Source organism: Pinus tabuliformis, chromosome 2_1 (assembly GCF_031772625.1).
Source record: "Pinus tabuliformis cultivar Carrire ecotype Pingquan chromosome 2_1, CPIR1, whole genome shotgun sequence".
Taxonomy (NCBI): domain Eukaryota; kingdom Viridiplantae; phylum Streptophyta; class Pinopsida; order Pinales; family Pinaceae; genus Pinus; species Pinus tabuliformis.
In genome coordinates this window covers 977348760-977355251 of record NC_142299.1, presented here as the reverse complement: position 1 = coordinate 977355251, position 6492 = coordinate 977348760, and positions in this window count along the sequence as shown.

Genomic DNA, 6492 nt, shown 5'->3' with positions numbered 1-6492 from the left:
AGTTGGTAGTTGGGTGTTTTAGTCTGGGGAAATACTTTGGCTTACTGGCTTTAACACATATTTCATTAAATTTGGAAGTATTCAGTGGATCTAGAATATATAACTTTAACTAGATTAAGTTTTTTCAAAATGGGGAATTAGAAATTCACTTAGTTCACTAATTTTAAGGTAGATATTCATCATTTTTTGTGAAAAAATTATCATGATAAACTTTATTAAACAAATTCATATAAACTTGCAAAAACAAATCTTTCACGTCTTAATCTTGGATTCCTTACATTATCTATTTTAATATTTTTATGGTTTGTATTAAAATATAAGTTTGTTAAGGTTATTTTATGAAAAGAATGATGTGTATTTTACTATTATTAACCCATTTAATTATAATCTGATATAGTAAATATCATGTATGTGTTAAGTTACAATTATTACTAAGACAATGTTGGCACAATTTAAAAGTCTATCACCTTTGCAACACTAGTAATATCGTTGAAGATTTAAAAAATCTCATAGATCATCGAGTTTATACTCATATTGGATTTAAATTTCAAAATATTTGTGACGCTACCAACCTTCTTGATCTTTTAACTAAACAAAATTATGATGAGCTTGAAACACTTCTTTTAATGCTTTTTGAGCATAACAATAAAATTCAAAATAATTTTGAGTAATATCTTTTTGCCTTCTTATATACCATATTTGGTCTTAGTGGATGATAATCATCATTATCACCATTATCATTTCATACTATTGTAGGAAATTTGCACCATTTTAGAGTTGAGGAGAAAATGCTTTTTTTGGATCAAATTAAATGTTGAATGTGAGTAGTAGCATAATTTATTTTTATTTATTATTTGTACTTTTGTGTTAAAAACTAAGTTGATTGAGGCTTACTTAATGAATAATAGATTAATATGCAAGATACATATTAAGTATAAAATTATTTAATGACAAATGATCATAGTAATGTGTCCAATATATACCAACATAGATCCATCTTAAGTGTGAATGTAGGGATCAAATTTCTTCACGTGCAAACATTTTTAGAGTGTAAAATACAATGTGTTATTTTTCATTGTTGAAACTATATTTTTGAATGCTAAATAGAGTATACATAATACCAATAAAAATTTTAACCATAAAAACTTCTTTTTTATATGTATAGATATATATGAAGTTGATATTGACATAAATTAGTTAATATAGATCTTCAAATAGTTTATTTGAATCTCTAGCTGAAATATTTTTGAAAAGTATAATATTTAAACATCTAATTCACACATTTTTTCTTCTAATTACTTTACAACATATTCATTTTTTTTTATTTTTCTATTTAGAACATAATTTTTATTTTAAAGGGGCACAAACGGACAAACAAACTTACACATCTCGTCATATTGGGTTGTAGGATGAGCCTCTCAACTCAATTACTAATCATTTTAATGATTAAAATCAATCATGAATTAGAATAGTAACAAAGTAGTACAATTTGATTATTTTCAAATACAAGAGGAAAGAGAGAAAATTGACTAAACTATTTATTACAAATGTTTAGTTTTTGTTCCTGTAGTGTTTAAGGATATTGTATTGAAAAGAACATATTAACATTCATCTAAAACTTAGATTCCTTAAATTATTTCTATTATCATTAATATTTATATTTATGTATTAAATTTGACTCATGAATAGTAGATTTTGTAAAAGAATTCTTACCTATAAAGTTTTTTAACAATATATTAATATTGTTTTTCTTACTATTATTGACCATTTTAAATTGACACTAGCTACTTTTCCTAACTTGAGGACAAAATTATTATAATGGTACAATGTTGGCACCACTTCAAAATCTATAAGAGGGAATATTTTACAAGTCTAGTTGTGTTGTTCAATGATCAAAATATTTTTCTTATAAATTAGAGTGCAACAAAATAGCAAATTGGATTTATATCAATTATAATAAGGAATATTAAGGAAAACTCACTTCAAACATTATTACAAGTGTCTAGCATCTATTCATTAAGTGTTTAAATGATTTATATTAAATAGAATACTAATTAGGTACCCCACTATTGTTTTAATAGACCAAGTTTAGAAGATGTTTTTAAGTGTATTATTGAATTTGATTATGCATATTTGACATGGTGAGAAGTCATGTTGGTCAAATAAAGCTTTGAAAACTTAAATATTTTATGGCAATGTCATGTAATTTGTATCAACACATGATTACATTGAAATACTGAATAATATAAAACTCCAAAATAATATGAAGATAATATTTTATATACAACAAATATTGAAAAGTGTGTCTGAATGTATATTAATAGATCCTTCAAAAAAAAATTACATTCATGAATCATATAAACCTAATCTTAAGATATTTGTTCTTGCAATGTTCTTTCTTTGGTATCCATGCCCACACTATGGTATTAATTAGAATAGAACCAAGCTCTGTGTCATCAGGGTTTGGTATCCAATATTGCTCTAAAAAAATTCCATTGTATTTCCTTGACGTAGGCTTCCACTAGTCAACCTTTACATGAAGATTCTCAATTTCATTATACCTAAATATATCTGAGATGGATTTTGCCATCCAAATCATCTCTCCTACATCCTCATTTCCTTATCTAACTAGCAACATCCTTCCTTTCTCAACATCAATCATCGGATTGAATGTTGGCTTTGGCTTGTTTCATTTGGATCCAACATATATTGGTTCATCTATTGCATTATCAAAATCTCCATCCATAATACTTGAGATTACATGGAGTGCATTACAATCAACATCAATGCTTTGCCTTCTCTTGGGCCAGATTCCTCAAAAGATGAATCACTTCCATCTATTATTCTATGATCATCATAGGTTCCTTCTAATGTATCAAGAACTCTTTCCCAATACACTACTTTATTTTTCCATTCCTTTATAACAGTTGGTGAATCCTCATTCCCGATAGTGTCTTTCCACATTTTTATGTATGATTTTATCCCTTCATTTAGTTCTTTTAAATAGACATCATTCTGTTTGGAAGCTCAGAAAGATGTCTTCCCTATGGGAATTATAGGTCGACCTTCATCATCTCCATATCTCAACTTGTTCTGACCACTTAGTATCTCTAATTGATTCTTTGTACCTTAGTATTGAAACATCATTGAGTACAAGAAATTGGAAGTATTGGACATTAAGATGTCTAACTAGTGCATTTTTTCCCTCCGTGTATCCGCTAAGGAAACTTTTGAAGTCATAGACCTTGTCAATAAGTATAGGTGGAAACACTCGATTTTCTTCAATTATGCGATATGTATCCATCATTTCAAGTTAAGAATATATATCTTTACTTTTTAGGTTGGAGACATTCTTCTGTAGGTTCCATCTATGTATTCATGGGTGTGCCCCACAGGCAAGAACCCAACCTCAATAGTGATGAAGACACCAAGTGCAGTTAAAAGTGATAGAAACATGAAAAGATAGCGATTCTTATTATCACTTGCTGCATTGTCCAAATGTAACAACAAATGTCAAGGAAGAGGTTCAAAATCAACATTTTGACTTGTTGATCTTCCATGAGATATAAAATCATCCTTGTACACTTGACATTTTGAGTAAATAGAGGTGTCAAGTAATGCATTTGTAAGTGGGTTTCTTGAACTTCCACTTTCATAAAGTGGATCACCATACATATCCATTTGTGGGTCTTCAAGGTCCCTTAAGCACTTTGCAAGGGATGTAATAGTAAATTGTGATCCCATATGTACAAATGGTAAAGAGAAATGACCAAAACCTCTTGTCTTATGCCCATGTGTAAGCATACCTGTCAATGACAAACCTAAATTTGTTCCTACAATAGATTTTGATTTGACACGTAGCCTTGGGATTGAAGTCTTTGTTTCGTCCATTTTATCATGGATAATGCTCAAATACTCCTCTGGAAACCGCTCTAACATAATTATGTGGGCATAGTAGCATTATCTTCCACACATAACAATCTTGTTATGTTTGTTCAACCTACCTTGTGCCTTTTCTTCCAACTCTTTTGTAGTTTCTGACTTCATTTGTGCTTTCAACACAATACAGTCACTGCGTTTACTAAAGTTGGGGTTCTTTGAAAATGCCACATCTCGAAACTTAGTATTCCAGAGCTTGCTCATTATTGATTGTGATATTGATGGGTGATTGAGCTTTTGAAGAGCCTCATTGATCTCTTTTAACAAAGAATTTTGTGTGTAAGTCGAAGGAAGCAATCTTAAAGGAGAATATGTTCCATCTTCTTCAACTTGACGTGTTTGGTTTGGTGAAAATTTTGAATTATCCATTACAATTTTGTGCAATATTTCTATGGATGTCTTTGTGTGAGCTCATGCTTTGCATGTGTTGGTGTTACCATGAATAGCTTTGATCTATTCATGTTGGAAATAACGTTGGTAGTTATAGAATGTGCTTTGAGGAATCTTATGTATCTTATACCAGGCTTTCTTACAAATAATATTCCCATTAAATATCATGTCCTTTACATTTCTAGCAATAGGTGGTAGGCCATGGCCATGGCTCTTTCACATGACTGTGTTTGACATGAGTGAATTCAAGACAAATTCCCTCTTTTTAATTATTTGTCTCATACCCTTCCTAGCACCTGCAATGGCCTTCCTATCCACATGTTGAAGACAATCTTTTCTGCAACATACACCTGCTGCCAATGCACATGCATGTTCCCATGCATTCATGTGTAAGAGAAACCTTTGTACATATGAATCTAACCCTGTCTTAGGGAATATTTATGGCATGATCATGACAGTGAGGCTCCAAATCTGATTCTGGCCAAATCTCATAAGATTCCAAAGCACCCCCTAATGTATGCTCAAATCCTGTTGCATGTGGTAGAGGAGCATCATGTTTTAACACCTTCTCAATTTTAACCACTATGCATCCTTTATTTACCACATTTCTACGCACTTTATGCCCAAGCTTTGTATTGAATATGGAGCCCTCACCCAACTTCAATCCATGTTGCAGAAGATCTACCTTGTCTCCAATAGAAAATGTAGAAGAAACATTTGCACCTATAAACGAATGTAAATAAGGTTAGTATTTATTCAATAAAACATTTACTATACTATCAATAATATTTAACACATGCCTCAATATTTTGACTTACCTATGTTGTGTCTCAAATCTATGATCTTCCATGGATGTATGTCCCCTTCATTAACATCCTCATCAATCAAATGTGGTTGAGTGATACCAATTATCAAAATTGTAACATAACTTGCATTAACCCTTTCTCTGACATAATAAGTTCTAGACTCTACAAATTCGACCCTTCCTAGCCCAATGACCTGATCATTAATAAGGAGATCAACATAGTCCCCTTTTGCCAAAATTATATTTTCCATTGTAGCTTGTATCAATTCTGTAACAAAATTTAAATCGTAACATGTAATTAAAAGGTTGAACCATGTAAAGTGTGACTTTATATTTTCGCAAAAACATAACTTACAAAAAAGTAATATAGATGCAATAATTTAAATAGTATGGTAGTCATATCGTATGTAATGAAACATTGTTTCCCACCATCTAGTGCCTACTACCAAAAATTACTTTACATGCAAATTACACAAAATATATATATATATATATATATATATATATATATAGAAAATTGGGCAATTAGAGATGTAGATAGTATCATAGAATGAAAAATATAACCTCATATCAAACCACCAAGTTCCTATTTAACTTTAGAAATGACACTTGTAGTCTTGATGCATGTTTATGAATAATGACCATAAGAAATTTGTAGAAGTTGAAGAACCAAAACATGGTCCTTTGGAAAATATAAGAAATTCCAAGATCGATGCTACATAAGATGTCTAAAATCCCCATGAGAAGGAGAAATTATATTTATATTTCACTTAGTGAAGATGTTTGATGTTTGAACTTGATAATCGAAAGCCAAACTAGAGGTTTTCTTCCAAATAAAAGTTTTGGTAATGTAAATACTAGATAATTCTCATTTTTATTCTAAAAGCAAAGAAATTGCATTGAAAGAAAATTATAGTATACCTCAATAAGACATTTATTCATAAACTTCAAAATTATACAAAGCTCACATTATTCTCCATGGATCAAATAATTATGAATGGATTATTGTGTCTGTGCCAAAAGGAAAGCTATACCGTTATCTTTCCTTCCAACTCAAGCACAAATGTAGTGCCAACAATAACATATATTTATATACGATTATTTTGCACTATCATTGATCTTCATAAATTGTTCCAAATTCAATAAAAAGGCACATCAAAAGCTATAACTCTAACCATTGTGATTATTTAAACAATGTCACTCCTAGAGCATTGGTTGCATAAGTGTAATGGTGTCTAGAAGAAAGTTAGTAATCACTAGGTGTCCTTCTTGCATAATCACAAATGCACTGCCAAGAACAATATCAGAGCACTAACCTTGGTGAGGATGAAATCTTGATATTTTTCCTTTTGGCACAA